The sequence below is a fragment of the Heterodontus francisci genome, chromosome 33, assembly GCF_036365525.1.
Source record: "Heterodontus francisci isolate sHetFra1 chromosome 33, sHetFra1.hap1, whole genome shotgun sequence".
Taxonomy (NCBI): Eukaryota; Metazoa; Chordata; class Chondrichthyes; order Heterodontiformes; family Heterodontidae; genus Heterodontus; species Heterodontus francisci.
The window spans coordinates 13831000-13839896 of NC_090403.1; the positions used below are offsets into that span (position 1 = coordinate 13831000).

The 8897-nt window shown below is 45.0% G+C and overlaps 1 protein-coding gene across 6 annotated transcripts in view; it reads right to left on the minus strand.

The window, feature by feature from the left end:
* Window positions 1-8897, minus strand: part of strada (STE20 related adaptor alpha) — a 119723-nt gene that overhangs the window by 64909 nt on the left and 45917 nt on the right. The window contains exon 2 of one of the 6 annotated variants that reach the window (XM_068013107.1): window positions 6411-6522. The exons of the other annotated variants lie outside the window; for them this stretch is intronic. The gene's annotated coding sequence lies outside the window, so the exon portion shown is untranslated. The remainder of the gene's footprint in view (window positions 1-6410; window positions 6523-8897) is intronic. 6 annotated transcript variants of the gene reach the window in all.

Sequence of the window (8897 nt, forward strand, 5' to 3'; positions counted from 1 at the left end):
TCAATCCAAATCATGGTCACATGGCAGCAGCACAGAATTATAAATGCTCAGAGTGAGTAATAGCAACAACAGTATTTGAATAATAAGTGAGACTTTCATAGCTATTATTTCACCATCTGACACCTACATAAAATTACAGTCTTATACTCACTTATTACATTCATTTACATTCACATTATAGACTCCATGAGAATGCTAATAGAATATTGTGTAATCACCTCAGAATAATCCAATGATTCCATATGATCGCACAGTAAAGGAATTAACATCACAGCAAAGACACCAAAAGATCATTTAGACAAAAGAATAAAAGATTATCAAGAGGATTGCAACGTGCAACTAAAGTGAAAAACATCTTTCACATCATACTGCTCAAGGATAGAGGCAATAATCTTCAACACGTCAGAGAAGAAACACCAAGGTTGGATTTTAAAAGCCTATAGACTGTAGATGGCAGAGAAGAATGAGGGAGAGACTTGAGCCATTTTAGGTCCTGAGGAAGTAAGAGACAATGAAGATTTTAAAGTTAGGATCCGTGGATGAGAAACAGGAGAAACAAGAGAGGGAAGTACAGAACAGCAAAGACCAAGTAATACAGATAAAATTGATGTGAAAGGGTGAGATGTAAGGAGAGGTTGAAGACTATGGCAAAATCAGTCATCAGATACAAAGACACCAAAAAGGTGAGGAAAGGCTCATTATACTCACCCAACTTTGCACATCACTCTCCCTAACCACAAGTAACACTATCTCCTGGAGAAGATAACAGAGAAGTCCTGCCCCACTGAACTTATTTCTTCCTATCTAGACTCTATCTTTTCTCCGCTGGTCCAGTCTCTTTCCACCTACATCCGTGACTCTTCTGACGCCCTACGTCATTTTGACAATTTCCAGTTTCCTGGTCCCAACCGTCTCCTCTTCACTATGGACGTTCAATCGCTCTACACCTCCATCCCCCACCAGGATGGTTTGAGGGCTCTCTGCTTCTTCCTGGAACAGAGGCCCAACCAGTCCCCATCCACCAACACCCTCCTCCGCCTGGCTGAACTTGTTCTCACATTGAACAACTTCTCCTTCAACTCCATGCATTTCCTTCAAGTAAAAGGTGTCGCTATGGGTACCCGCATGGGTCCTAGTTATGCCTGTCTTTTTGTGGGATATGTCGAGCATTCTTTGTTCCAGTCCTACTCAGGCCCCCTCCCCCAACTCTTTTTCCGGTACATTGATGACTGTATCGGTGCCGTTTCCTGCTCCCGCCCCGAACTAGAAAACTTTATCAACTTTGCTTCCAATTTCCACCCTTCTGTCACCTTTACATGGTCCATCTCTGACACTTCCCTTCCCTTCCTCGACTTCTCTGTCTCCATCTCTGGGGATAGGTTGTCTACCAATATCCATTATAAGCCCACTGACTCCCACAGCTACCTCGACTACACTTCTTCACACCCTACCTCCTGTAAGGACTCCATTCCATTCTCCCAGTTTCTCCCTCTCCGACGCATCTGCTCTGATGATGCTACCTTCCATGACGGTGCTTCTGATATGACCTCCTTTTTCCTCAACCGAGAATTTCCCCCCACTGTGGTTGACAGGGCCCTCAACAGTGTCCGACCCATTCCCCGCACCTCTACCCTCACCCCTTCCCCTCCCTCCCAGAACCGTGACAGGGTTCCCCTTGTCCTCACTTTTCATCCCACCAGCCTCCATATCCAAAGGATCATCCTCCGCCATTTTCGCCATCTCCAGAATGATGCCACTACCAGTCGCATCTTCCCCTCCCTTCCCCTGTCAGCATTCCGAAGGGATCGTTCCCTCCGCGACACCCTGGTCCACTCCTCCATTACCCTCACCACCTCGTCCCCGTCCCAGGGCACCTTCCCTTGCAATCGCAGGAGGTGTAATACCTGCCCATTTACCTCCTCTCTCCTCACTATCCCAGGCCCCAAACACTCCTTTCAGGTGAAGCAGCGATTTACTTGTACTTCTTTCAATGTAGTATACTGTATTCGCTGCTCACAGTGTGGTCTCCTCTACATTGGGGAGACCAAGCGCAGACTGGGTGACCGCTTTGCGGAACACCTCCGCTCAGTCCGCAAGCAGGACCCTGAGCTTCCGGTTGCTTGCCATTTCAACACTCCCCCCTGCTCTCATGCTCACATCTCTGTCCTGGGATTGCTGCAGTGTTCCAGTGAACATCAACGCAAGCTCGAGGAACAGCATCTCATCTACCGATTAGGCACACTACAAGCCTGCCGGACTGAACATTGAGTTCAATAATTTCAGAGCATGACAGCCCCCCACTTTACTTTCATTTTTAGATATTTTGTCTTCCTTTTTTTTTTACATTCCTTTTTACATTTTTCACAATCTTTTTTTGCATTTATTTCATTTCATCTTAGTTTGTTCAGTTTGCTTAACCACTGTTTTTTTCAGGTTGTTTTTCTTCAGGTTTGCACCTGCTGCTGTTCAATATTCAGTATATTCACACCTAATCTGTACTAATGCTTTGTCTTTCAACACACCATTAACATATTGTTTGCCTTTGCTCCGTGACCTTTTGGTCAGCTATGTGGCCTGGTCCAATCTGCACCTTCTCCTTTGTTATCTCTTGCCCAACCCCCACCTCACTTGTTTATAATCTGTGACTTTTCTAATATTTGTCAGTTCCGAAGAAGGGTCACTGACCCGAAACGTTAACTCTGCTTCTCTTTCCACAGATGCTGCCAGACCTGCTGAGTGAATCCAGCATTTCTTGTTTTTGTAACAGAGAATAAACCCCTGGCCAGCTTTTCAGAAAAAATTCCAACAGGCTGCAGGAGACCATAGCTATCAGTATTACAACTCCTTAACTAACCAAAATCCTTCAACCGCATTCCTTAGAAAAACAAAACACTAGAAGACTGGAAAAGACCATCTCTATTCAACCCAAACATCACCGGCTTCTTATCTAATTTACCCCTTCGATACACATTCTGCCAAAACTTCATCCATCACCCTCCTAAAATTTATCACATCCTCCATTTCCACTACCTCTCTGGGTAGCTGACTCCATAAACTCCATCTTTATGAATTCATCATAGAGTCATAGTATGACAGAGCAGAAGAGGAGGCCATTCAGCCCATTGTGCTTGTGCTGGCTCTTTGGTAAAGCTATCCAATTAATCCCACTGCCCTGTTCTTTCCCCATAACTCTGTAAATTTTTTCCCATTCAATTATTTATCCAATTCCCTTTTGAATGTTAGAATTGAATCTGCTTCCACCCTTTCAGGCAGTGCATTCCAGATCATAACAACTTGCTCTTAAAAAAAGTTTCATGTCGCCTCTGCCTATTTTGCTCATTTTCTTAAATCTGTGTCCTCTGGTTACTGACTTTTTGACACTAGGAACATTTCCTCCTTATTTACTGCATAAAAACCCCTTCATGATTTTGAACACCTCGACCAAATCTCCTTTTAACCTTCTCTGCTCTAAGGAGAACATTGCTGGCTTCTCCAGTCTCTCCACATTACTGAAGTCTGTCATCCCTGGTACTATTCTAGGAAATCTCTTCTACATCCTCTCCAAAGCCTTGACATCATTCCTAAACAGTGGTGCCCAGAATTGAACGCAATACTCAAGCTGAGGCCTAACCTGGGTTTTATAAAGATTTAGCATAACTTCCTTGCTTTTGTATGCTATTCCTCTACTAATATCAGTGGTGGGTAAGGTGTTAGAAACAATAATCAGAGAAAAAGTCAACAGGCATTTGGAGAGGTTTGAGTTAATTAAGCAGAGCCAGCATGCATTTATAAAAGGCAGATCATGCATCACTAATCTAAGTGAATTTTTTGATGAAGTAACAGAGAAGGTTGATGAAGGGAATGCAGTGGGTGTTGTCTACATGAATTTTAAGAAAGCATTTGATAATGTACCACATAAAAGGCTGGTTAACAAAATTGAGGCTTGTGGAATAAGAGGGCCAGTGTCCAATTGGATAAAAAAATTGGCTCAAGGACAGAAAACAGGGAGTTGCGTTAAATGGTTGTTTTTCAGACTGGAGGATGGTAGACAGTGCTAGGACCACTGCCTTTTTTTGCTATATATAAATGACTTGGGTCTTGGAATAGAGCAGAATTTCAAAATTTGCAATGATGCCAAACTTGGAGTGGCAACAGTGAGGATGATATGAACTGCCTGCAATATTTAGGCCAGCAGAATGGGCAGAGAAGTGGCAGACAGAATTTAGTACAGACCAGTGTGAGGTGATGTATTTTGGCAGAAGGGATAGGATGAAGCAATATAGATTTAATGGCACAGTTCTAAAGAGTGTGCAGGAATAGAGGGACCTGGGGATGCATGTACATTGATCTTTGAAGGTGGCAGGAGATTTTGAGAGAGTGGTTAGCAAAGCATATGGGATCTTGGGCTTCATAAATACAGGAAGAGTGTACAAAAGCAGGGAAGCTACGCTGAACCTTTATAAAACTCTGGTTAGGCCCCAACGAGAGTACTGCGTCCAGTTCCAGTCACCACATTTTAGGATAGATGTGAGGTCCTTAAGAAGGTGCAAAGGAGATTTACCAGAATGGTTCCAGGGATGGAGGATTTTCATTACAAGTTTAGGTTGTGAAAGCTGGGCTGTTCTCCCTGGAACAAAGGAGATTGAGGGGAGGTTTGATAGGGGTATACAAGATTATGACAGGCTTAGATAATTTAGACAAAGAAAAACTGTTCCCAGTAACTGATGGTATAAGGACTAGGGGACACAGATTGAAGGTTTTGGGCAAGAGATGCAAGGTGGATGTGAGGAAGAACTTTTCTTACGCAGCGAGTGGTAATGACCTGGAACTCTCAGCCCAAGAGCGTGGTGACAATCAATGATTTCAAAAGGAAATTGGATGGGCACTTGAAGTAAATAAACCTGCAGGGCCAAGGGGATTGAGTTGGGGAGTGGATTGCTCCACGAGAATCGGCGTGGACACGATGGGCCAAATGGCCTCCTTCTATGCTGTAAATGACTATGACTCTATAATAAAGCCAAAGTCCTACATGCTTTAGGAACAGCCTTCTTAACTAGTCCTGCCACCCTCAAAGATTTATGTACATACATCCCAGGTCTCTCAGTTCTTGCACTTCTTTAAAATGGTACCATTTAGTTTATACTGCCTTTCCTCATTCTTACTCGCAAAATGCATCACTTCATACTTTTCTACGTTAAATTTCATCCGTCGTGCGTCTACATATTTTACCAGTCTATACGACTGTCACGGACATCTGTTCCGATCCTCCTCACCGTTTAATACATTTCCAAGTTTCATATTATCGACTACAAACTGAAATCGTGCCCCATATACCTAAGTCCAGGTCTTTAACATATATCCAAGAGAGTCTTGGTCTAATATTGATCCCTTGAACACCACTGTATACCTCCCTCCAGTCACCAATACTTTCTGCTTTCTGTCCCTTAGCCAATTTTGTATCCCTGTTACCACTGTCTGTTTAATCTCATGGGTTCTAGTTTTACTAAAAGATGGTATGGTACCTTGTCCAACACCTTTCAAAATTCCATACACACAACACCAACCATACTACTCTCATCAACCCGTTCCGTTACTTCATCAAAGAACTCATTCACGATTTACCATTAACAAGTCCATGCTGACTTTCATTTATTAGCCCATGCATTTCCAAATGCCAATTAATTTGGTGCTGGATTATTGTCTCTAAAAGATTCAGCGCCAACATTAGGCTGACTGGCCTATAGTTACTGGGTTTATCCCTCTCCTCTTTTTAAAGCAGGGGCATAACATTCTATCCTCCAGTCCTCTGGTACCACCCCATACCCAAGGAGCATTGGAAGACTGTGACCGGACCTTCCACAAATTGCACACGTACTTCCCTCAGTAACCTCGGATGCATATCATCTGAACCGGATGACTTTCCTACTTTGAGGACTGCCAATCTTTTAAGTACCTCATCATGATCTATTTTTATCCTATTCAATATTGCTACTACCTCCTTTGTTAACAGTAAGTTGCCAGCATCCTCTTCTCCATTGTAAACAGATGCAAAGTACTCATTTAGTACTTCAGTCAAGCTCTCTGCCTCCACAAAATGATTCCCTTTTTGGTCCTTAATCGGTCCCGCCCTTTCTTTGACTACCTTTTCACTATTGATACGTTTATAGAAGATTTTTGAATTCCCTTTTCTGTTACCCGCTTCTCTGTTCTCATACTCTCCCCTTGCCCCTCTTATTTACCTTTTTTTTTAAAGAGCTCCTCTGAATAGCTTGGACGATTTCTCATTTTTAATCCTTCCCCTCTTGTCTCAACGTTTGTATTGACATTCTGAGATCTAGTTTATCTAATTCACAAAGTACCTCAATAGGTGTTCACTAAGCTGCTGTTTTACTTTTTAAACATCCAGCTACCTGTAGTCTTTCTTCATGGCTCAGGTGTACAATCCCGATTATCAGCTTAGTTGCTTTCCTTTGTGATCTCTCCTGCAAATATTCAGTTTTGTAGATGGGTGGCCATCTGGAACTGGAGGAAAAGGCAGGAAATGCAGGTATTTTTGGGGTGTGTGCCACTCTCAAACTGGTTCTCAACAACGTAGACAACTCGGAGTGACGACACCTTGAAGGAGTGCAGTCCAGAACATGGCACCTGTTGTCAAGGGATTGCACAGGAGGGAACAGCAAAGTGAGAAGGGGGTCAGCGACAGAGAGAGAACGAGAGAGGGGGAACAGGAAGAGAGAGAGAGAGAGAGAGAGAGAGAGAGAGAGAGAGAACGAGAGAGAGAGAGAGAGAACGAGAGAGAGAGAGAGAGAACGAGAGAGAACGAGAGAGAGAGAACGAGAGAGAGAGAACGAGAGAGAGAGAACGAGAGAGAGAGAACGAGAGAGAGAGAACGAGAGAGAGAGAACGAGAGAGAGAGAGAGAACGAGAGAGAACGAGAGAGAGAACGAGAGAGAACGAGAGAGAGAACGAGAGAGAGAGAACGAGAGAGAACGAGAGAGAACGAGAGAGAGAGAACGAGAGAGAACGAGAGAGAGAGAACGAGAGAGAACGAGAGAGAACGAGAGAGAACGAGAGAGAACGAGAGAGAACGAGAGAGAACGAGAGAGAACGAGAGAGAACGAGAGGGGGGGGGACAGGGAGAACGAGAGAGGGGGGACAGGGAGAACGAGAGAGGGGGGACAGGGAGAGAAAGAGAGAGAGAACGAGAGAGAGAGAGAACGAGAGAGAGAGAGAACGAGAGAGAGAGAGAACGAGAGAGAGAGAGAACGAGAGAGAGAGAGAACGAGAGAGAGAGAGAACGAGAGAGGGAGAACGAGAGAGGGAGAACGAGAGAGGGAGAACGAGAGAGAACGAGAGAGAGAGAACGAGAGAGAGAGAACGAGAGAGAGAGAACGAGAGAGAACGAGAGAGAGAGAACGAGAGAGAGAGAACGAGAGAGAACGAGAGAGAACGAGAGAGAACGAGAGAGAACGAGAGAGAACGAGAGAACGAGAGAGAGAGAGAACGAACGAGAGAGAGAGAGAACAAGAGAGAGAGAACGAGAGAGAACAAGAGAGAGAGAACGAGAGAGAACGAGAGAGAGAGAACGAGAGAGAACGAGAGAGAACGAGAGAGAACGAGAGAGAACGAGAGAGAACGAGAGAGAACGAGAGAGAACGAGAGAGAGAGAGAACGAACGAGAGAGAGAGAACGAACGAGAGAGAGAGAGAACGAGAGAGAGAGAAAGAGAGAACGAGAGAGAGAGAGAACGAACGAGAGAGAGAGAACGAACGAGAGAGAGAGAACGAGAGAGAGAGAGAACGAGAGAGAGAGAGAACGAGAGAGAGAGAGAACGAGAGAGAGAGAGAACGAGAGAGAGAGAGAACGAGAGAGAGAGAGAACGAGAGAGAGAACGAGAGAGAGAACGAGAGAGAGAACGAGAGAGAGAACGAGAGAGAGAACGTGAGAGAGAACGAGAGAGAGAACGAGAGAGAGAACGAGAGAGAGAGAGAACGAGAGAGGGAGAGAACGAGAGAGGGAGAGAACGAGAGAGGGAGAGAACGAGAGAGGGAGAGAACGAGAGAGGGAGAGAACGAGAGAGGGAGAACGAGAGAGAGAGAAAGAGAGAGAACGAGAGAGGGAGAACGAGAGAGAACGAGAGAGAGAGAACGAGAGAGAGAGAACGAGAGAGAGAGAACGAGAGAGAGAGAACGAGAGAGAGAGAACGAGAGAGGGAGAAAGAGAGAGAAAGAGAGAGAAAGAGAGAGAAAGAGAGAGAAAGAGAGAGAAAGAGAGAGAACGAGAGAGAGAGAACGAGAGAGAGAGAACGAGAGAGAGAGAACGAGAGAGAGAGAACGAGAGAGAAAGAGAGAGAAAGAGAGAGAAAGAGAGAGAAAACGAGAGAACGAGAGAGAGAACGAGAGAGGAGAACGAGAGAGAGAACGAGAGAGAGAACGAGAGAGAGAACGAGAGAGAGAGAGAACGAGAGAGAGAGAGAACGAGAGAGAGAGCGAACGAGAGAGAGAGCGAACGAGAGAGAGAGCGAACGAGAGAGAGAGCGAACGAGAGAGAGAGAGAACGAGAGAGAGAGAGAACGAGAGAGAGAGAACGAGAGAGAGAGAACGAGAGAGAGAGAACGAGAGAGAACGAAAGAGGGAGAGAAAGAGAGAACGAGAGAGAGAACGAGAGAACGAGAGAGAGAACGAGAGAGAGAACGAGAGAGAGAACGAGAGAGAGAACGAGAGAGAGAACGAGAGAGAGAGAGAACGAAAGAGAGAGAGAACGAGAGAGAGAGAACGAGAGAGAGAGAACGAGAGAGAGAACGAGAGAGAGAGAGAACGAGAGAGAGAGAAAGAGAGAGAGAGAAAGAGAGAGAGAGAGAGAGAGAAAGAGAGAGAACGAGAGAGAGAGAACGAGAG